Raw genomic sequence first — 25209 nt, 5'->3', positions numbered from 1 at the left:
GCAGTGCTCCAAAATGTATTCACCAAATGCAATGAATGTCCCATGATGATAAAAGAGGTTGTTGATGTGGGAGGAGAGGGTTAAGGGGGTGGGGGTATGTGGGGACCTCATATTTTTTTTAATGTAACATTTTAAAAAATTAAATAAATAAAAAAACACATTGGAATCATATAATAGCAGATTTGAGGAGGCAGAAGGAAAAGATTGATAAGCTTAAAGAAGTGACCTCTGAAAGTAAACATACAAAAGAACAGATGAAGAAAAGAATGGAAAAACTTGAACAAGGTCACAGGGAACTAAATGACAGCAAGAGACATGCACACATATGTGTCATGGGTGTCCCAGAAGGAGAAGAGAAGGGAAAAAGGGCAGAAGGAATATATGAAGAAATAATGGTAGAAAATTTTGCAACCCTATTGAAGGACGTAGATATCCATGTCCAAGAAGCACAGTGTACTCCTATCTAAAAATCTGAATAGACAAACTTCGAGATACATACTCATCAGAATGTCAAATGCCAAAGACTAGGAGAAAATTCTGAGAGCAGCAAGAGGAAAGGAATGCATAACATATAAGGGATACTCAATAAGATTAAGGGCTGATTTCTCACCAGAAACCATGGAGGCAAGAAGATAGTGGTATGATATATTTAAGACACTGCAAGAAAAAACTTCAAGCCAAGAATCTTATATTCAGCAAGATTGTCTTTCAAAAGTGAGGGCAAGTTTAGAATATTCACAGATAAACAGAAACTGAAAGAGTTTGTAAGCAAGAGACCAGATTTGCAAAAAAAAATGCTAAAGGGTGTACTACAGCCTGAAAATACAAGAGAGAGAGACCTAGAAGAGAGTCTAGAAATGAAGATTGTATCAATAAAATTAAAAGTGTCAAAAGAGTGATGAAAATAAAATATGGCAGATAAAACCCAAATATTCAGGAATAAACTTAACCAATGTTGTAAAGCACTTGTATTCATAAAACTACTACTCAGTGTTAAAAGAAATTTAAAAAGGCCTAAAGAATTGAAGAACATTCCATGCTCATGGATTTGAAAACTTAATATCACTAGGATGTCAATTTTAATCAAACAGATATACAGATTCAATGCAATCCCAATAAAAATCCCACTAGTGTTTTTTACATAAATGGGAAAGACAATTATCAAATTTATTTGGAAGGGTAAGGGGTCCTGAATAGCCAGAAACATCTTAAAAAGGAAAAGCAAAGTTGGAGGACTCTCATTTCCAGAATTTAAATCGTATTACCTAGCTACAGTGGTAAAAACAGCCTGGTACTGGCATAAAGACAGACACATAAACCAATGGAACTAAATTGATGGTTCAGAAACAGACTCTCACATATATGGTCAAGTGATTTCTGACTAGCCTGTCAAACACAACGAGCTTGGGCAGAATAGTCCATTCAACAAATGATCTGAGAGAACTGAATATCCATTGACAAAAGAAGAAAAGAGGACCCCCTACCTCACACCTTATCCAAAAAGTAAATCAAAATGAATCAAACACCTAAATATAAAAGCAAGAACCATAAAACTTCTAGAAGAGAATGTAGGAAAATATCTTCAAGACCTGGTGGTAGGTGGTGGATTCTTAAAGGAAATAAGAAGCAGACTGAGATGGACCACTGATATTGAATGTATGCAGAAGTTTTAATTAGCTTTACTGTAAAAGTGCGGAAATGTACAGAGTTGATGGTAACACATTATAGTGAATAACAGCTGGTTTATCATGGGCATGGGGCTGAAATGGTAGTCTAGGGGTGTAAATATCAATTGACAGAATGCTAGAGAATAATCTAGGGACTGAAGAGCTTAGTAAACCCAGAGGTGGATGAGAATAGTGGTTGCTGGTACAGATGCAAGAGTGCCCTTTGTTAGCTAGAGCAAATGTACATTGCTATTGCAGTGTGGTGGGAATGTGAAGAAGCATGGGAAAAATGCAACTGGAGTTACTTATGGACTGTGGTTAGCAATAATAATGTAATATTCTTGCATTTATGTCAAAGATGTACTGTGTTGATAATGAGGGGGTACAGAAAATGTGTGCCAAATATACTCTATGGACCTGGCTATGGACCTGGTAATAATCAGATAATATTATCACATAATTTGTAACAAATATTCCACCATGGTGTGGTATGTTAACAGAGGGGTGTTGTTTGGGAATTCTTCACATGCACACAATTGTTTTGTAAGTTTACAACTTCTGTCATAAAAATGTATTTTAAAAATATTAATAGGGTGGGTTGGGGGGAAAATAACACCAAATATAAGATAAGGACTATAATTAGTAGAAGACTTTTACAATATTCTTTCATAATTTGTAACAAATATCTCACAACAATGCAAAGTGTTGGCGAAGGGTTGATGTGTGGGGCCCCTGTATGATGTTATGCATGTTTGATTTTGTAAGTTCACAACCTTTACCATATACTTACTGTTTATGTATGTTCATATATAAATGATATAAAGATAATAATAGGGTGGGTTGGGTGAAAAATACTTTGGTTAGTAGTAATATTTTGGGGATACTCTTTAATCATTAGTTAAAATGTTTAACAACAATGCAAGGTATTGGTGGTTGAGTAAGTTATGAGAGCCCAGTATGATGTTATATATGTTTCTTTTGTAAGTTCACAACTATTACTATAAACTTATTGTTTATGTATTTCATGTATGAGTGATATGCTTCAATAAATTAAAGGCAGTTGAAAAGTTGAATAAAATCCTTACTTCATGTTCTTCAACAAAAAAAAAGATATAGCTGATTGAAAGGATAAAAAATATACAAGCCCCATATATGCTGTCAACAAGAGACCTCAGACATAAGGACGCAACCAGGCTGAAAGTGAAAGGTTGGAAAAAGATATTCCACTCAAATAGTAACAAAAAAGGATTTGGGGTAGCAATACTAAGATAAAATTGATATTAAATGCAAAATTGTTACAAGGGATGAAGAAGGTCTTTGTATACTAATAAAAGGGGCAATTCACTAAAAAGAAATAATTATACTAAATATTTATGCACCTAACCTGGGATCTTTAAGATACATGAGGCAGACACTGGCAAAACTGAAAGGAGAATAGGTGTCTCTATAATAATAGTTGGAGACTTCAATATAGCATTCTCAGCATTGGATAGAACCTGGACAGAGAATAAATAAAGAAACAGAGAGCATGAATAATATGATAAATGAACTAGACCTAACAGACATTTATACAGCATTACACCCCAGAACAGCAGTATATATATTCTTTTCAAGTAACCACGGCTACATCTCCAGGAGAGACAATATGTTGGGTCACAAGACAGGTCTCAGTAAATTTTAAAATATTGAAATTATATAAAACACTTTCTCTGATCATAACAGAATAAAGCTGGAAATCAACAATGTAAGGAAAAAGGGAAAATCCATAAATATATGGAGATTAAACAACATACTCTTAAGTAATCGGCAGGTAAAAGAAGAAATTGTAAGAGAATTCAGTAACTATCTTGAGAAAATGAAAACAAGAATACAACATCACAACCTACAGAACACTGCTGAGACGCAGGGCTGAGAGGGAGATTTATAGACCTCAATGCTTTCATTAAAAAAAGAAGAAAGAGCTAAAATTAAAGACCTAATTGCATACTTGGAGGAAATAGGAAAAGTACAGCAAACTAATCCCATCCCAAACTGAAAGAAAGAAATAATAAAGATGAGAGCAGAAATAAATAATTGAGAACAAAACAAACGAACAAATAATACAGAGAAACAACAAAACCAAAAGTTGGTTCTTTGAGAAGAGCAACAAAATTCAAAAAACCTTAGCTAAACTAACAAGGAAAAAAGAGATAAGACTCAAATAAATAAAATCAGAAATGAGAGGGCGAATATTACCACCAACCCCACAGAAGTAAGAGATAAGTAATAAATGAAAGGACATTCAGTGTTCATGGACTAGAAGACTAAATATTGTTAAGATGCCAATTCTACCCAAACTGATATATAGATTCAATGCAATTCCAATAAAAATCCCAACAACCTTTTTTGCAGAAATGGAAAAGGCAATTATCAAATTTATTTCAAAGAGTAAGGGACCCCAAATAGCCAAAAATGTCTTCAAAAATAGAATGAATTTGGAGGACTCTCACTTCCTGACTTTAAAATATATTACTTAGCTACAGTGGTTACAATAGCCTGGTTCTAATGTAAATATAGACAGATTGACCAATGGAACTGAAATGAAAACTGAAAAATCAACCCTCACAACTATGGTCAATTGATTTTTTTTTCTTCTGTGTCTGTATTTATTTATTTTTATTCCCCTCCCCCCTTGCAGCTTGCTTGCTGTCTGCTCTCTGCATCCATTTGCTGCGTGCTCTTCCGTGTTTTTGCTTGTCTCCCTTTCTGTTGCGTCACTTTGCTGAGTCAGCTCTTCACTGCTCTTGCGGCCCGCCGGCACTCCGCAGCAGGCAGGTAAGCCTGCCTTCACAAGGAGGCCCCAGGACACGAACCCAGGGCCTCCCATATGATAGGTGGAAGCCCAACTGATTGAGCCACAGCCACTTGCCTGGTCAACTGATTTTTGACAAGGCTGTTATACCCACCCAACTGGGTCATAATGGTCTATTCAAGAAATGGTGCTAGGAGAACTGAATAGCCAAATCCAAAGGAAAGAAAGAGAACCCCTATCTCATACCTTATATACAAATTAATTCAAAGTGGATCAAGGACCTAAGTATACAAACTACAAGCATTGTACTCCCTAGAACAAAATAGGAAAACATCTTTAAGATCTTGTGATAGGGAAGCAGATGTGGCTTAGTGGGGCTTCTTCCTACCATATGGAAGGCCCAGGTTCCATCCCTGGGGCCTCCTGGTGAAAAAGAAGAGAAAGTGTGCCTATGTGGCAAGCTAATGTCCATGTGGTGAGCCAGTGCCCGCATGGCAGGCATGCCCCTGTGCCAAGCTGAGTGCCCGCGTGTATCAGGGATATGGAAATTCTCCAGTTAGAGTAATGAAAACATTCTAAAATTGACTGAGGTGATGACAGCACAACTCTGTGATGATAATGAGAGCCACTGATTGTTCACTTTGAATGGACTGTAGAAAACATGGGACTGTATAACTCGGGGAATCCAGTGGTGGATGATGGACTGTGGATAACAAGAAAAATATAAGAACATTTTCTCCTAAATAATGGCAAATATATAATACTAATATAGAGTATTAATAATTGGGTTGGTTGGGGGAAAATACAGCTAATATAATATATGGGCTATAGTTAGTAGTAATATTTTGATAATGCTTTTTCATGGTTTCACAACAATGAGAGGTGTTAGTGGTAGGGTGTTATATGGGAGCCTTGTATGATAGTATGCAGATTTGTTTTGTAAATTCACAAATTTTACTATACACTTATTGTTTATGTATGTTCATTCATGAATGATATACTTCCATAACATTTTTTATTTTTAAAAAAATCTCAAAAAATGGGTTTATTTCACAGCTTGAAGCAATAAACTAAAGAAGAGGAAGAACTTTTAAAAGAAAGAGTTTTGTTGTGACTTTCTAAAATGTTTAACCACAAGAAGGTATGAAGTGTCTCCAGATTATTCTTATTAAAGACCAAACAAATTTATCTTTTGGGTATGATTCAAGGACAGTCCTACTTCAAGTCATTAACTGTATGAAATGTTTTCCTTCCATTTCTATTATTCTATGACACTGCTTCTTGTCATTGTTTAAAGCTTTAACATCCTGTAAACTCCTTGTGTGAAAGTTTGTAATCTCAGATATACATAAGCTTCTCGAGGTATGTGTCATTGCATATGTGCAAATATGAAGCAAGAACAAGGATGCCTTTCCTTGGCTTCTAGCTGAGGCCACATGCTTATGAAAGTCACCAGAGTTAATTCATCTGACCAATATTTATCATCCACATCTAATACAAATACTAGGAGTATAAAGAATATAAACAACTTTACTAGAACTATTTCCTATCTACAGAGAGTTTGAGTGAGCTACTAAAAATCAATGATAGTGAATTAGAAAAGGCAATTACCAAATTCATTTGGAAGAGAAAGTGCACTCAAATAGCCAAAAGCATTCTAAAAAAGAAGAGCGATGTGGGAGGAATTTCACTGCCTGATCTTGAAATATAACACAAAGCTATGGTGGTCAAAACATCATGGTCCTGGCATAAAGATAGACGCATCCATCAGTGGAATAGAAATAAACCATCACCTGTACAATCAACTGTTTTTCATGTTTTTTTTTTAAGATTTATTTTTTATTTATTTCTCTCCCCTTCCCCCCGTTATCTGCTCTCTGTCCATTTGCTGTGTGTTCTTCTGCGTCCACTTGCATTATCCAGTGGCACTGGGAAACTACGTCTTTTTTGTTGTGTCATCTTGCTGCGTCACCTCTTCGTGTGTGTGGCACCACTCCTGGGCAGGCTGCACTTATTTCACGTGGGGCAGCTTTCCTTGCAGCTTTCCTTGTGCATGAGGCACCCCTACGCGGGGCACCCCTGTGTGGGGCGGCACTCATTGCTTGCGGCAGTACAGCACATGGGCCAGCTCACCACATGGATCAGGAGGTCCTGGGGGTTGAACCCTGGACCCTTCATATGGTAGATAGATGCTCTATCAGTTGAGCCATGTACACTTTCCGACAATCAACTGTTTTTTGACAAACCTACCAAGTTAATGTTAATGGGACAAAACGGTCTTCTCAAAAAATTGTGCTGGGACAACTGGATATCTATAACCAAAAGAATGAAAGAGGACCCCTATCTCACTCCCTATACAAGAGTTAACTCAAAATGGATCAAAGACCTAAATATAAAAGCCAGGGCCATAAAACTATTAGAAGAAAATATAGGGAAACATCTTTTTTTTTTTTTTAAGATTTATTTCTCTCCCCTGCCCCCACCCCAGTTGTTTGTGCTCTGTGTCTATTCGCTGCATGTTCTTCTTTGTCCGCTTCTGTTGTTGTCAGCAGCACAGGAATCTGTGTTTCTTTTTGTTGCGTCATCTTGTTGTGTCAGCTCTCCGTGTGTGTGGTGCCATTCCTGGGCAGGCTGCACTTTCTTTCATGCTGGGCGGCTCTCCTTACGGGGCGCACTCCTTGCGCGTGGGGCTCCCCTACGCAGGGGACACCCCTGTGTGGCAGGGCACTCCTTGCGCGCATCAGCACTGCACATGGGCCAGCTCCACACGGGTCAAGGAGGCCCGGGGTTTGAACCGCGGACCTCCCATGTGGTAGACGGACGCCCTAACCACTGGGCCAAGTCCGCTTCCCAGGGAAACGTTTTAAAGACCTTGTTGTAGGTGGTGGTTTCTTGGACCTTACACCAGAAACATGTGCAACAGAAGAAAAAGTAGATAAATGGGACCTCCTCAAAATTAAACAGTTTGCACCTCACAAAACTTTCTCAAAAGGGTGAAAAGGCAGCCAAATCAATGGGAGAAAATATCTGTAAATAACCTGTCTGATAATGGTTTAATATCCAGGATATGTAAAGAGATGTTACAACTCAACAGTAAAAAGACAAATGACCCAATTAAAAAATGGGCAAAAACACTCAGAATGGACACACAGAATGGACACAGAGAGCAGACAGCTGGGGAGTGAGGGAGGCGGGGGGTGGGGGTCGGGGGGGGGGAAATAAATAAAATAAAATTTTAAAAAATAAATGGGCAAAAGACTTTAATAGACATTTGTCCAAAGATGAAATACAAATGGCAAAAAGGCACATGAAGAAATGCTCAACATCACTAAGGACTAGGGAAATGCAAATCAAAACTTAATGAGATATCATTTCACACCTTTCAGAATGGCCACTGTTAAAAAAAAGACAGAAAACTGCAAGTATTTGAGAGATGTGGAGAGATAGGAACACTTATTCACTCTTAGTGGGAATGTAGACTGGTACAGCCACTGTGGAGAACTGTTTGGCAATTCCTAAAGAAATTGAATATAGACTTGCCACGTGACACTGTCATACCACTACTGGGTATATACCCAGAAGAACTGAGAGCAGAGACACGAACAGGTATCTGTACACCGATGTCACAGCAGCATTATTTATGATTGCCAAACGTTGGAAACAACTCAGGTCTCCATCAACGGATGACCGAATGAACAAACTGTGGTGTATTCACACAATAGGATATTATGCAGCTGAAAGAAGAAATGAAGTCATAAAGCATATGACAACATGGATGACCCTGGAGGACCTTATGTTGAGTGAAGCACGCCAGACACAAAAGGACAAATACTGTATGATTGCATTACTATGAACCAAATATACTGTGAAACATATTGCATGATTTTTTAAAAATTACATACATCCAGTACATTTAATTGAGAAATGTATGTTTTTACTCAACTGTGGGTTTTTTTAGTTTTTCATTGTTTATATTTTCAATTATTAAATGTACAAAATAAAGTTTAAAAAATGAGAAAAAAATCAATGCAAGTCACACAATATAGATTATCATCTTCATTAGAAAGCAGTTTAAAGTGCCTGCATGTCTAAAGCTAGAAAAAACACAAAGGAAATTAAACGACCATTCTTTTACCATCCAGGGCAGGGATCAGCAAACTTTTCCTGTAAAGGACCAGATTGTAAATATTGTAAGCTTTGTGGCCATATGGTCTTTTTGCAACTCTTTAACTTTCTCTGTGGTAGTGCAAAAGCAGCCACAGACAATGTGTCAGTGAACGGGCCTGGCTGTGCTCCAATGAAACTTTATTTATGGGCACTAAAATTTGAATTTCATATAATTTCCTTGTGTCACAAAATAATATTCTTCTTTTGATTTTTTTTAACCATTTAAAAATGTAACAATTATTCTTAGCTTGCAGGCTATAAAAAACTGGCAGTGTGCCATATTTGGCCCAGTGGCCATGAATTGCCAGTCCCTGATCTCAGAGACTGCTATATGTGAAAGAGAATACAGTGGTAGATGACCGTGAAGGACACACAGTCGAGAGAATAATATATTAAAGTAAGCATAAAACTAAATGGTATGGGAGTGGGTGTAGTTCAGTGGTTTGAGCACCTGCTTCCATGTACAAGGTCCCAGGTTCAATCCCTGGTACACCTCCTGAAAGAGAGAGAGAAAAAGGTAAATATTTAAACTATTTTTATGGGAACAGATGTAACTCAAGTGCCTACTTCCCATATACGTGGATTCAATTCCCAGTACCTCCTAAAAACAAGACAAAAAAAAACAACTCTCAGTGGGGAACAGATGTAGCTCAGTGATTAAGTGCCCGCAGATTGGTGGTTGAGCACCTGTTTCCCATGTACAAGGTTGTAGATTTAATCCCTGGGACCTCCAAAATAAATAAATAAACTGTCTTTATACCAAGAGTTGGAAAGATGATAAAGTGTTATAAAGCGTCCCTGTCAGGAGGGAGCAGATCTAGCTCTTCTTACATGAATAATTTCAACATTGGTAGAGAAGGGCTCCAAATGACCATGCACTTTAAGGATAAAAATAGAGGATAATGGGAAGCAGATTTGGCTCACCTGATAGAGCGTCTGCCCTCCACATGGGAGGTCCAGCACTGGCCCATGTGCAGCGCTGATGCGCGAGGAGTGCTGTGCCATGCAGGGGTGTCCCCCGCATAGGGGAGCCCCACGCGCAAGGAGTGCGCCCTGTGAGGAGAGCCGCCCAGCACAAAAAAAGTGCAGCCTGCCCAGGTGGTGCTGCACACACGGAGAGCTGACACCGCAAGATGATGCAACAAAAAAAAGACGCAGCTTACAGTGCTGCTGACAAGAATACAAGTGGACACAGAAGAACACACAGTGAATGGACACAGAGAGCAGACAACTGGCAGGGGTGGGGATAAGGGGAGAGAAATAAAATAAATCTTTAAAAAAATAAAATAAAGGCTAAGGACTCACATTTACCACAGGTCTTAGCTCTGTGTTGTGTGAACCTTGAATTCCTTCCCATACAACTCTCTGTACTTGACTCCTGTTTTTTGGTTTGTTATTTTATTTTCATTTTAAAGGTTTGTTTTTTTAAATCTCTGCCCCCATTTCCCCTGTTGTCTGCTCTCTGTGTCCACTTGCTGTGTGTTCTTCTGTGTCTGCTTGTATTCTCATCAGGCAGCTCTGGGAACTGATCCTGGGACCTTCCGGAGTGGGAGAGAGGTGGTTACTCTCTTGCGCCACCTCAGCTCCCTGTTCTGCTACCTCTTCTTATTTTCTCTCCTCTGTGTCTCCTGTTGCATCATCTTGCTGCGCCAGCTCTCCCTATTGGCCAACATTCCTGCGCAAGGCGGCATTCCCACGCAGGGCGGCTCTCCTGCACTGGGCCGCATTCCTGCATGGGCCGGCACTCCATGTGGGCCAGCTCACCACGTGGGCCAGCTTGCCCTCACCAGGAGGCCCTGGGTATCAAACCCTGGGCCTCCTACATGGTAGAAGGGAGCCCAATTGGTTGAGCTACATCAGTTTCCCTCTTTTTTTTTTTTAATAAACTGACTTTGAATTTCCAAATCTATGAGTCACCTGTAGATTATATAATAGACAAGAGATAAATGGTGTTTTGTGAGAAAAACCTTTAAGCTTTCTTAATAAAATAAAATTCTAATCATCATGGGTTTGGAATAGAGGGAAGGCCTTCAAGTCAAGGCTGTGCCTGGACCCTGCAGGAGGGGTTGGGACACATAGGCCTGACCAGGGTCCCCAGCAACCCCCTGCACTGGACAGCTCTTGTGCCCTGCCTCACATGCTTTTACCCCAGTCATTGTTGTGGCAAACAGCTTCATGCTATATAATTTGACAGCACCTTGCCTCGGTTTCCCACTTAGCTCTCCTCTTTTGCCTTGAGGCTTCTCTGAGAGCATACGGTTGGATGTCTGTGCGGACCTAACTGCATTCAAGCAAGTGCAGACCAGAAGGATGAATGACCACATGCCCCATGGGGTGTGGCTGGTGTGGACCAGGAGCCAGTAGGGCAAATGCTCCCCCCTTCTTTCCTTTGATGGGCCGTTCTGAGGCACATTTTAAGTGGCTCCCTGGAAGGTCCTGGCAGGATCGCATCTTCCTTTTGACTCTCCTTTCCTATTCTTCTCAGCTCTGCTTTGAGGGCGGCTGGCCGGAATGCCAGCTAAGGCATTCTCTTTCCCCTGGGGAGCACTCTCTTATTTTGACGGCTACAACTCTCCTGGTTGAAAGGGCCTCTAACTCATGCTTCAGATCTCTGATCTGTGGCTGGTGTTGGCAGGCGTCATTAGCGAAACGGTCCCTTTATCAACGACCTTGGAGGGTCTGAATGCTTTAGGAGGCTAATCGTAGAGGACATAGGCTGTCAAATGGAACGTCCTCTCAGGGCTTCAGTGGGAACCTAACTTAGGTTTGACTTACAGCTCTGATGACCAAACCCAGATTTCCTTAGACCTGTGGTTCTCAACCCTGGCTGCACAATAGAATCACCTGGAGAAGTTCTGAAAAATTCCAATGGCTGGACCCACTTCTAGAGCCTAAGTGAGTTGTTCTGGTGCAAAGACCCAAGCCTCAATATTTTTAACTCTAATGTGCAGCCCTAGAGGTGCGAATCAGTGCCCTCTGTGGGCCCACATGAGACTGCTCACTGCCCTCTCTGAGTGTTCTCACTCGATAAACAGATTTTTAGAAATGAGTTACTGCACAATTTTAAATGTAAGTTTAATGTGGGGCCAAATTTACCAAGAGGCCTGGAGAAAATACACACCTTCATATTTAAGAACAAAGTCAAACCTCCTCTTTATAGCTGTGACATATTTGAATGAAGATTTAGGCTACTCTGTGGTTACCATGCCATTAATAGAAAGAAGGCAGATTGAGAAGAGTGAAAGAGAAGTCCCAGTTAACAAAGGTTTATAGAATTAGCAACAACCTGAAGTCACTATAAAGTGAAGTGTTTGCAGGATGTTTTTTCATTTTTTGAAGTACTTGAATATCAGTATGTTAAAGCCTTTTGAAGAGAAAATAATGCTTTCTCTGGGTTTTTTTTTACCCCTCAGAATATTGTGAAATGGAAATTAATGCTTAAAAATAAAATTAATGATGAGCTCATCAACTTAATCTGTAGACTTTTAATCTACAGTTTTTTCCACTTTTTTTTTTCTTTTTTGCTATTTTTTTTTTTAATCTATGGAATTTTAGGTGTAGCAGTAGGGGGTGTATAGCTCTCAGCTTAAAAGGTTATCGAACAATGATTTGCATAACATGGCAGCAGGTGCTTATAAAGGCCGAAGATTTTTATGCCCTTGGAATTTCTGACTCGTAGCATAGTTTGCCATAAAGAGCATTATAAAAAGGACTTTTTCAGAGAGAGGAAAATCACATAATTAGGTCTTTTAGTGGCAGTAAGAAGTGCATGTTGTAAGATAATTCTAGGTCAAAAGATCTTCCTGTACATGAGCTGTCACCAGCTCCCTTTTTTCTTCCTGACTGTCAACTTATGCAAAATTTGACTCCTTTCAAATTTGGATAATGCCTCCCTTTCTCTGCTTGCTATTAACCTGACTAATCTCTCACTCATCTTTCACTCTCATGAACTCTTTTGCCATGGTAACATTCTCAGAAATTATGATGAATGTAATGAAAAAAATGATTAATAATTTAAGCATTTTCTTTACAAATAACTTTTCAGTCCCACATCAGCAGTCTAAGGCTGGGGAGTGCTTTGAAACAGCTCTTAGCCATCTTATTCCCAGGGGTGTTGGGAAGACTTTCTCCAATTTGTTCACCAAACTTTCCCCCAAAAATGAGATTTTATACTGCGTAAAACTTTTAGGGTTGAATGAATGAATAAAGGGAAGAGACAGAAATTGTCTAAAACACTCCCAGGGATGAGCCTCCCTGGCACCAAAGGATCAATATTACCAAGCACCAACTAGTGATGCATTTGGAAAAAAACCTTGACCAAAAGGGGGAAATGAGTTTTTATGGCTAAGAGATTTTGAAGTGAGTCAGGAGGTCATTCCAGAGGTTATGCTTATGTGCATCTCAGCAGGATCTCATTGACTGCTGCAGGAAGCAGTGCCTCAAGAAGGGGTGCTCCTGAGGGCTCTACAGTCAGTGGGCCTTACTTTGGAATATATGCTCCCTAATTTCCCTAAGCGTTACTCATCTGCCCCTTTCATTTGAACCTGTAATTAGCACTATACACATTAAGTGTACATCCCAGAGACTTAAATCTTTGGACTCTTCATATGCTGGATGAGCCCTGAATCTCAGTAGGGTTGCAGCTAACACCTACTCTCCAGTTCATTGGACTCGCCCAGGAGAACTAACAAAAAGATGATGATGAACAACGTCCATCCCAAAAAACAAAGATTAATCTACAACTGCAAGCAAGACAGTTCCATCCATCTGCTCCATGGGATCTAAACCCCTTCTCAATTAGAAACAGAGTGGGCACCACCATCCCAAAATCCTCAGGGAGAGCAATGAACAAACATAAGGAGGGAATGTAACTGTGGACTAAAGCAGACTTATTATTCTAGAATGGAAGAACTTGAAACATTGATATAAAGGAACAAGAGGTTCTGAGGGGAGGGAGAGAGTAGGATAGATGTATACGGGCATATTTGAGACATGGAATTGTCCTGCATGATATTGCAATGACAGATACAAGCCATTATACATTTTGTCAAAACCTATAAAAGTGTAAACCATAATGTAAACTATAGACCATGGTTAGTCTCAATGTTTCAATATGTGTTCATCAATTGTACCAATATGCCACACTAATGAAACATGTCCTTAATAGGGGAAAGTGTGGGAAGGGGAAGGGGTGGGGTATATTGTAATTCCCCTATATTTTCCAATGTAACATTTATGTAATCTAAAGCTTCTTTCAAACCAAATAAATTGTATAAAACAATCAGGTTAATATATTAAGACTTGTATAGAATTTTGAAAGTCAAGTCTTGGAGCCCTGCTGCCCTCCTGTCATGAAATTCCCTTCTACTTCTCTCTCCCACATGAAGGCAGCTTGACTCAGAATGAAGATGCTTTTGTGATTAACATTTTTTTTAAAATTAGAGTATTTGTGAGTTTACAATACAATCATGTATAACATACAGAATTCCCACACATCACTCCACCAACAACAATTTGGTTTGTTGTAGAATATTTATTACAAATGATAAAATAGCATCATCAAAATATTATTGCTGACTATAGCCCACCGCTTATATTTGGTGTATTTTCCCTTAAACCACCCTACTATTAACACCATATATTAGTATTGTGCATTCGTTATAGTTCATGAGAGAATGTTCTCACATTTTTACTGTTAACCACTGTCCATCATCTACCACAAAGAACTGATGTCATCTAAGAAGGTGTAGCCATGACAGTATGAGCTTTTTGGTTGAACCACATGGTGGATTCCCAGTTGTTCATTGCTGGCTCAGCACATACACATGCAGGTATACATGTAATTAGTCATTCTTTTGTTCCTTTGTTTTATTTGTTTATAGATTTATGGATTTATTTATCAAATGACTGTTATATGTCAGGCACTGTTTTCCAGACTGGATACAAAACATAATCACTGCTCTTGTGGAACTCTATTCTAGAGGGGAGAGTTAAAAAAAAAGATAAATAAAGAAAATACATAAGATGTCGGATGGTGATAAGAGCCAAGGGGGAGAAAGCAGGGAAGGGGATACAAAAGTGTGTATGTTTGTGTGTGATGGGAAGAGAGGTTGTGCAATATTAGATAAGAGTCATGAGGAAAGGCCTTTCTGATGAGGTCACAGCTCAGTTAGGACGTGAAGATGGAGAGAGAGCAAGTCTTATATCTGAGGGAAACATATTCCAGGCAGAGGGCTCAGCAAGGGCCAAGGACCTGCCTGAGAGAATTATGGATGTGTGTTCAAGTAAAAGGGAGAAGGCCAGTGTGTCTGTGGTGGAATAAAAGCATGGGAGAGCGTTAGGGATGAGGACAGAGAAGTACAGGTGGGGGCACCTCCTGTGGGGTCTGGGAAGGCTGGCAAGGACTTTGGTCCTTCCCTAAGTAACAAGGATGCTATAGTGAATTTGAACCCATAAATGGCATGATTTGACTTTTACTTTAAAAGATTCATGACACAGTCACTTGCAAGATTGTTTGGCAGTTCTTAAGGAAGTTGAATATAGACTTGCCATGGGACCTAGCAGTACCATTGCTAGGTATATACCCAGATGTACTGAAAACAGTGACACGAATAGACCTCTGCACACTGATGTGGATAGCAATGTTATTCATGATAACCAGAAGCTGAAACAACTCAGGTGTCCTCCAACTGCTGAATGGATAAACAAATTGTGCAGTATACCTGCAATGGAATAGTATGCAGCGGTAAGAAGAAATGAAGTCACTAAACACATGATCGCATGGATGAACCTGGAGGACATTATGTTGAGTGAAGCAAGCCAGACACAAAAGGACAGATACTGTATGATAGTGCTATTATGAACTAAACATATTATATGAAATATGAATATAAGTAAAATTACATATATAAGACTGCTTTTCCTTGAAAATGAGCAAATGTAGGTTAATACCACAAAATGTTAATATCAAGAAAAAAAACATACTAAGTGAAGGGGACCAGACACAGAGTACTATATATTGTATGATTCCATTTATATAAAATGTGAATATAAATCAATTTATAAAGATGAAATGAGATTAGTGGTTATGAGGAAGGAAGGCTAAGGGGTGTGGTGTCTTTCTTTTTGGAGTAATAAAATAAAATTGTTCTATATTTTTGAGATGAATGTACAACATTGTGTGTGTGTGTGATTATACTAAAAGCTATTGGTTATACACTTTGGATAGATCATATAGTGTGGGAATATATCTCAATAAAACTGCTTAATAAACAAATAATAATGAAAGGATAGGCAGAAATAGCAGCTATGTACAGCAGGGGAAACAGAGATTGAGAGGTGAGGAATTTCCTTGTTTGTCTGTTTTTTGTTTATTATTATTATTGAAATAATGAAAGTGCTTTACTAATGATTGAAGTGATGAGCACACAACTATGTGATTATACCAGATATCATTGACTGTACACTTTGGATAAATTGTATGCTTTATTACTATGTATTAATAAAATTGATCCATTTTAAAAAAAACAAAAATTCATGTAGAATGCAGAGTTGAGAATAGTATGAATGAAGCGTGGGCAGAACCACACATAAGGACCAGTAAGGAAGTTATTTTACTCAGCTGGGTGAGTGGCAACGGTGGTTCAGACCAAGACAGGAGCAGTCGAGGGGTGAAAGGAAATATAACCAGAAATATTTTGAAGATGGGGTCAATAAGATATGCCCAAGGATTCAATAAGTTGTAAGAAAAAAGTGAAGTGGAACAGGTGTAGCTCAGTGGTTGAGCTCCTGGTTTGCATGTACAAGATCCTGGGTTCAATCCCCAGCCCTTCCTAAAAAAAAGTAGAAAGAGAGAAAAATGAAGAACTGAGGATGCCATCTGATGGAAGTGTCCTAGGAGATATTGATGTTTCAGTTTGTCAGTCTCCAATTTAAGTAGGTACAATCAATAATGTCCATAGTTACAGATGAGGGGACTGAAGTTTAGAAAAGTTAGGCAATTTGCTTAAAATTACACTGTTAGTAAGGGGGAAGAACCCAAGACTTGCACTCAGATTTAGCTGATCGGAGTCCATAATTTTAATCAGGACTATTTAATAACACACTTTTTAGATAATTATCGGAAGACTATTTTAGTTTAACTTTGCTACTCACCTGAAAAAAATTTGTTTTGAGTAGCAGTCATTGCAAAGGTATATACCAGAGAAAGAAATCTACATCCACTGAGCTATGAAATCTGTTTCTTCTGTTTCCTATCATCACTCATAAAACAAATGTATATTTCATACCTTAGAGGTTTGCTTATGCCTATAAAATGAAATCAGTGTCCTCCAGTTATTGAATTGATATTATTATACCAAAAACATTACCAAGATGACAGTTGTTGTTATTTCCTGTTTTATTTCCAAGCCCATGATCAGATGAGCCGTATCAATACTGAGAGGTATCAGAATCCCTTTATCCAGATAGGTCAGTTTTTCACTGACAATTAATCTGCAGTGAACTAAAAGAAAGAAAGTAAAGCAAGAATCTAGGTTAGAGTTAAAACTGTTTGCATATATGGTGGTGTTGTAGGCGTTCTCTTTCTTAGGGATGAGTGACAGGATGAAAAGAAATTATTTGACTGACATTTTGATATGGTTGAATTAAAAGCCATCTTTATTTTTTGCCTTTAGGTGTAGGAGAAGGTCCTAAGATTCTAGTTGTTGCCTCTATCTTAGTTTGATTTGGAATAACATATAACGAAAGAGAAGGGAGGGTGTGGCCTTAAACTTTTTGGCTGTCTATTTTTTTTACTTAAAATGTGATAATGCCGATATTTCCATCAATTTTACACATAAAATGTGAATATGAAACCATGTATCTCCCTTAAGTAACTACAAATCATTGTCTTTCATTTATTTATTTTCTTTCTTTCTTTCTTCTTATTATTTTTTAATGTTACATTCAATAATGTCCCCATATACCCCCACATCCCCCTCACCCCACTCCTCCCATAACCACAACCTCCTCCATCATCATGGGACATTCATTGCACTTGGTGAATACATCTCTGAGCACTGCTGCACCTCATGGTCTGTCAATGGTCCACATTATAGTTTACACTCTCCCCTAGTCCACCCAGTGGGCCATGGGAAGACATACAATGTCCAGTAACCGTCCCTGCAGTACCACCCAGGACAACTCCAAGTCCTGAAAATGCCCCCACATCACATCTCTTCTTCCCACTCCCCATCCTCAGCAGCTACCACGACCACTTTCTCCATCTCAATGCTACATTTACTTCCATTACTAATCACATTAGTTCCAGAATAGAGTATCAGTAAGTCCACTCTAATCCATACTCTATTCCTTCATTCTGTGGGCCCTGGGATGGTTATGTCCGCATTGTCTGTTATTTAAAGCCAACAAAATGGTGTCACCATTTAAGTTCAATAATGTTAAGTATTATAGAGAAATATATTGGAGGCAAAGCTCAGTCGATGATAATGGTGTGTGTGTAACTGATGCTGTAAATTATTTTTGTTTATATATGTTTATCATAAATAAATATTTATCTATTTTATGTTAATCTTATCAGTGAAATCTTTCTCTTATTATTCTCATATATATTATATAACTATAATTTGAACATATACATTGTTTAGCAATGCAACTTTTTAAAAATGAAATTTTATTGAAGTATATCATTCATACATGAACATACATAAACAATAAGTGCATAGTAAAAGTTTTGAATTTACAGAATGAACATGCATATCATCATCCAGGGCTCCCATACATCTCCCCACCACCAACTCTTTGGATTGTTGTGAAAAATTTATTACAAACTATAAAAGAGCACTGTCAAAATATTACTACTAATTATAGCCTATTTGGTGTATGTTTCTCCCAACCCACCAGATTATTAACACCCTATAATAGTATTAAATATGTAAATTATTTTTAATTAAGGAAATTATATGATCACATATTTGATTCTTGTTATAAAATATTTTGTGCTGCTTGAAAATAAAACACCATAACTTCAAATGGAAAAAATACATGTGAATGTCTGACAGGCATGGTTTAAAAGCACTGAGAGAGCTAAGAAAAGTGAACCTAGCTGGGAACCAGCTCTTCTAAGAAGGAGAGTGTTTTCCTTATGGTCCAGTTCATCCAGCCTGATGGTTTTTAAGTTGCTCCATCTCTGGGGAGGCTCCACTATGTTCTTTTTATTTATTTATTTGTTTTAATTTTTAAAATTTAATCATCTTTTTTAAAAAGATACATAGATCACAAAAAATATTACATTAAAAAATATGAGGTTCCCATATGCTGCACAACCCAACCCACTCCTCCCACATCAGCACCTCTCTCATCATCGTAGGACATTCATTGCATTCGGTGAATATATTTTGGAGCACTGCTGCACCACATGGATTATAGTTTACCTTGTAGTTTACACTCTCCCCAAGTACATTCAGTGGGTTATGGCAGGATATATAATGTCCAGCATCTGTACCACAATATCATTTAGGACATCTACTATGTTCTGTTTGAGAGCTTAAATCCTGAGTATGTAGGCCTCATCTGCCCAGTACCCTGTTCTTCGTTGTATTTTCAACCTCCTTTTAAAGTACCCTCCATTTACTGATCTGCTTTGCCTAGTCTAGGTACCCCCTGGCCTCAGGCTATTTCTCAGCTATTGTTTCCATCTCCTTCCCACAGTTCAGGGAACTAGTGACCAGTTTCTCTGGTAACACCCTCTTGATTTATCTCTATGCCTTGGGTCTTCCGCTTTCAGTTTTTGTTTCTCAATAGCCTCCTTCCCAAATCTATTCCGGTCTTCTGTATCCATTTGTAAATCAATGGTATAAAACTTAAAATGCATTGTCCCACTAACACCAGTACAAAATTGTTTGTCCCTCAAGCACATCATAAAAGCAGATAACAACATTTTGGAGCAAAAGGAACATAGCTTTTGAATCCTGCAGAACTCTTTAGTCTAAGGACAAAAAGGAGCTGATAATGTAAAACTAGTGTATTATTGCCTGCCTCAGAGTAGGGCTCAATAGAAAAACCAGTTACCCTCCTTCATCCAATAATCACAATATCCTTTCACAGCTTTTGCTAGGTCGCTGTCCCTAAAATAAACACAATCCTCTGGAAGATTGCTAATGTTTTGAATTGTGGATAACAATGGGAAAATATAAAATATACGGAAATTTTTTTAAAACTTTCATGTGATTTTCCCTTAAACCCTGAAGCGAAAGCTAATGTAGCATATTGATAGCAGTGGTGAAAGGGAAGAGGAAGCAAAACAGAAGAGATGGAAAAGAAGGAAGCAAAATATATTAAGCAAACAGTGCAGGCACTGTGGTAGGCATTTCCAGGTATATTATCTCACTTAATCATTTTCTTCATAAAAACATCCCTGTTCTACACAAAAGAGAACAACATGGCTCTGTGTGGGATGAATCTTACCCAATTTCATACAGTTAGTAAGTGGTACAGTTGGAATTTACAACTAACTCTGTCCAACTTCTAAGTTTGTAGTATCACTACTATATTCTATGGAAAAAAATAAATGAAATAATAAATAATAAAACATGTATTTAATATTGTATTAGACAGACTTCTCTAGGGAAACAGAATCAGGCAATATCTGTAAATAGTATGAGATTTTATAAAATTCTCTCACATGCCTGTCCGGATGTACAAGTCCAAATTCCAGAGGCAGGTTGCAAACCAAGGGCTCTGATGAAGGTCCATGATGAGTTCCCAGGAGAAGCTGGCTGTCAGCAGTTAAGCTGGAAAATCATCTCTGAATGCTGAAATCACTTCCCCTTTTAAGGCATTCAAGTGATCGGATAAAATCACTCATTGCTGATGGCAATTTCCTTGGTTGATTTGTAGATGTAATCAGCCATCTATGCAATGAATTCACTGGTGACTAACGTCCGTAAATGTTCTTATATTACAATTAGCCCAGTGCTTCATTGGCCAAACAACTGGGCACAATCACCTGGCTGAGTTGACACGTTAGTCTAACCATTACAGATATGTTTAACATGCATCAAGAGTATATAAATTAAGGGAAACGAACTTGGCCCAGTGGTTAGGGCGTCTGTCTACCACATGGGAGGTCTGCAGTTCAAACCCCGGGCCTCCTTGACCCGTGTGGAGCTGGCCCATGAGCAGTGCTGATGCGCGCAAGGAGTGCCGTGCCACGCAGGGGTGTCCCCCGCGTAGGGGAGCCCCACGCGCAAGGAGTACACCCCGTAAGGAGAGCTGCCCAGCGCAAAAGAAAGTGCAGCCTGCCCAGGAATGGCGCTGCTCACACTTCCGTTCCACTGACGACAACAGAAGCGGACAAAGAAACAAGACGCAGCAAACAGACACAGAGAACAGACAACGGGGGGGGGGAGGGGGGGGGAATTAAATAAATAAATAAATCTTTAAGAAAAAAAGAGTATATAAATTATATAATACATTACTATTAAAGTCGACACTTAAGTATCTATCATAATCTTAAATAACTGCTGTACTTAAGCAGGTATGCAGTCAGTCATTGTTCTCCAAAAGAGTAATTTCATATTTCAATCACAATATTTTAAATGTCTAAGCCTCATTAATATGAAAAAATTTGAGTAAGAGGGTTTATTTTTTCATAGACATACGGAATTTATAATTTATAATAAAAATGTCTTCCTAAATGTAACTGTGGCATAACTTCAATTCTTTAATAATTCCCAGGTGTTCAGATAATTTTGTTTAGAAAGTTAAAAAATTATTGAAGTTCTTTGTTGATTACATAAGACTTACAATAAAGTAAATTTTTCTCTTTTTAGACCTCATGATGCTGAAAACCCTTTTGAAGTTATAACATCAAAGTAGTTTATATGTATATAGTCTCATAATATAAATATAGGATTATAGAATTTTATGCCAGATTATAAAGGACATGAAATAGAAATCATGACAAATGACTTCCCATGCTCATATCTCTTCCTTGAAATGTTTACCAATTAGTCAGTAAACCTAATAGCCTGAAAAGTTTTATTAACATCAAAGGATACTTTCTCTAGTAGAAAGGGTCAAGTGCAGTGCTTTGTCAACTCACAGTCCTCTGGTAACAGAGTTAAACAATGTAATTGGATTTGAGATAATACAAAAGTGAACAAAAATTTCGGCAGTGAACACCATGGATTTTAGGTTTGGAGTTGGAGACATGAAGAGTTTCCTTTTGTTAAACTTCGAAAAAGTTAGGAAAAGCTAAGGGACTTCTTGGGGTGATGAAAAACTTTAGAAATAGTGGTGACGGTAGCACAACTTTGTGAATGTTATTAATGCCATTGAATTGTACACTTAAAATGGTTAAAATGTCAGACTTTGTCTTGTCTGTTAAAAACAAAAAAGGTAAGAAGCCAACAGGGAAAAAGTGGAGAAATGTGGAAGAGATAGTCACAGGCGATGGTTATCCTCCGAATCCTGAGAAGATTGAAGATGAGAATGGGATCTAAGGGGAAAAAAACAAACAAACTTGTGACTGAAGGTAAGAAGGCATTTTTAAAAAAATTCAATTTCTTTGTTTTGAAGATGGACAATACTTGAAGCTTGCAGAAAACTAAAACAGAAAAGGAAAACTTGAAATTTAAAGAAGTAATGCGGCAGAGAGCGTCACACGTAGCTCTTGCCATCTGTGTGTGTGGTGAGCTTCCATTACCACACTTTTCCTCCGCAAGAGAGATCTATTAATAGAAGACACAGCGTATCTTCTATTAGCCTATGCCATCTTTTCCATCTGAATTGATGTGAGTACAAAAACAGGCGTCTTTTACAAACAGACTATACAACAGCACTAAGTCAAGAAGAACTGTTGAAAAGAACTAAGACTTCAGTTCTCCTATAATGAACTGGTTTCACAGTGCAGCGTAGAGAGCTTTGAAGAGAGCATAAATTGTAAATATTATTGTAGCAGAAAATTCCACCTGCATAGAGTTAACTCCATTATATTCCAAACAATTCGTTAAATACTTTATTTAGAAGTGGTTTTCAGTTGCTTTTTTTACATTGTTTCCTGGGTCTTATTTCTCTTTATCAAAATTGTTCCATGATTCAACAAAGGGAACAATTTCCATGTCATCAAAATGGAAAAATAACCTGTTTACTTTTCCAGCCCATTACTTTTTCTTATCTTGATTGGTATTGTGCCCTTTTTATTTTATTTTTTTATTTTTGAGGAATAACAAGGTGAGTGTGGCAGAACAAGCCTTGCCTTGCCTAGTTAAGTTCTCCCACAAAGTTATGCACTCCATATACTGTGAGTGAGTTTTTAAAAAATACTCTTCACTTTAAAACTTAAATGTGATATGGAATGTATTTTTTCCAATATGCCTATGTACACAAATGAAATTATGCAATTGCCCTAATTCCTAGATTATTCACACAAGCATACCCCATCCACACTGCTATGTTGTGCAAAAGTAAAGAATTCACCAAGTATTTTTGACCTTCCATCACAAGTTATTTTTGTATACCTTATAACACCTAGTCCTATGTTTTACAGACTATGGTAGTTTAACAAATATTCATTGATTTGATTTGCTGATATGTAAGTTATAGTATGATATTAATAAAAACAACCTTATATCTTTATTTATAAAACCTATTTATTGTTTGTTTTAAATAGTCTCAGGGATATTAATTCTTTTATAAAATATTTCTGAAGAATTAGGCTGAGGAATTTGCTGAGCCAAATTTGTAAATTTTCTGAAGTTCATCATTAGATAATTAGATAAGGATTATTAGATTATTATTAAAAACTAATAATAAAGATTAAATGCACATTTCTGTCATATATTTATTTTCTATGTCAGTAATTTTTTTTCTCTCCCCTTCCACCCCCAACCCTCCTGTTGTCTGCTCTCTGTGTCCATTTGCTGTGTGTTCTTCCCTGTCCTCTTCTGTTGTCAGCAGCTAGGGAATCTGTGTTTCTTTTTGTTGCATCATCTTGTTGTGTCAGCTCTCCATGTCTGCGCGCCATTCCTGGGCAGGCTGCACTTTCTTTCGCGCTGGGCGGCTCTCCTTACAGGACGCACTCCTTGTGTAGGGGGCTCCCCTACAAGGGGGACACCCCTGCGTGGCAGGGCACTCCTTGCGTGCATCAGTACTGCGCCTGGGCCAGCTCCACATGGGTCAGGGAGGCCCGGGGTTTGAACCGCGGACCTCCCATGTGGTAGACGGACGCCCTATCTGCTGGGCCAAGTCCGCTTCCCATCTAGCAAGTAATTAATCTTCCTGAATACAAAGCAAAATTTTGTTGGCAAATATTAAATGCATATATTGATGTGAGAAACCTAAAGGTAGCTATAATTTTGAGAGACAAAAGCGTATTTAATTTTGGCAATCAAATGTGTTCCTTTTTGAAAAATTTTCAGAAATGAAAAGAAAAACTGGTAATTACCTAGATAGCAGTAATCAACAGGTAGAGTTAGGAAGACAGTTTTAATCCTATTAAATCAAATGTTAAGTTTTTTAAAAATTCATGCTATTTTAAAATTGGTTTTCATATTTTAACACAACTTGAAGTATATGTATAGGGTGAGGAGTCGTTAAATTCTTGATGCTATGAAGGTCAAAGAAAGCAAAAAGATGCTACCACATATAAATCCTGTAGGTGCTTGTTTTTTTTCTCAGCATGTGTTTTTTAATTAAAGTTTAATATTCATGCAGAAAAGTGCATTAATCATGTTTCCCATGCAATGAAATTTTGCAAAGTTAACATACCCATATAACCATCAGGAAACAAAATTGTCGGCACTTCAGAAGCCACTCTCAATCATTATTCTGCCAGCAAAGTTAAAATCACCCTTCATTACTATCACAACAGATATTATTGCCTGTGTTTTTTAAAAAGATTTATTCTTTATTTCTCTCCCCTTCCCGCCCTCCCCCCCCCCCCCCATTGTCTGCTTTCTGTGTCCATTTGCTGTGTGTTCTTCTGTGTCTGCTTGCATTCTTGTCAGTGGCACCGGGAATCTGTGTCTCTTTTTGTTGCATCTTCTTGCTGCATCAACCTCTGTGTGTGTGGCCCCACTCCTGGCAGGCTGTGCTTTCTTCGCGCAGGGCAGCTCTCCTTGTGAGGCACACTCCTCCACCCATGGGGCTCTCCTATGCGGGAGACACCTCACGTGGCACGGCCCTTCTTGCGCACATCAGCACTGCGCAGTGGGCCAGCTCACCACATGTGTCAGGAGGCCCTGGGTTTGAACCCTGGACCTCCCATGTGGTAGGTGGATGCTCTATTGGTTGAGCCAAATCCACTTCCCTATTGCCTGTTTTTGGACTTCATATAAAGAGAATTGCGCTGTATATATTCTCTTATGTCTGGCTTTTTTCACTCCATATTATATTTTTGAGATACATTTGTATTGGCTTGTAGGAACAGTTCATTCATTTTCTTTGCTGTATTGTAATTGACTATATAAATATACTATAATTATATTGTTCACAAACATTTTGTTATCTGAGCTATTAAAATATTCTGCTATGAGCATTTGCACACATTTCTTTTGGTGAATTTATGCATATATTGCTTTG

This window comes from Dasypus novemcinctus, chromosome 11 (genome assembly GCF_030445035.2).
Source record: "Dasypus novemcinctus isolate mDasNov1 chromosome 11, mDasNov1.1.hap2, whole genome shotgun sequence".
NCBI classification, from domain to species: Eukaryota; Metazoa; Chordata; class Mammalia; order Cingulata; family Dasypodidae; genus Dasypus; species Dasypus novemcinctus.
The sequence above is the reverse complement of the archived record's forward strand: the minus strand, read 5'-3'. Positions refer to the sequence as shown.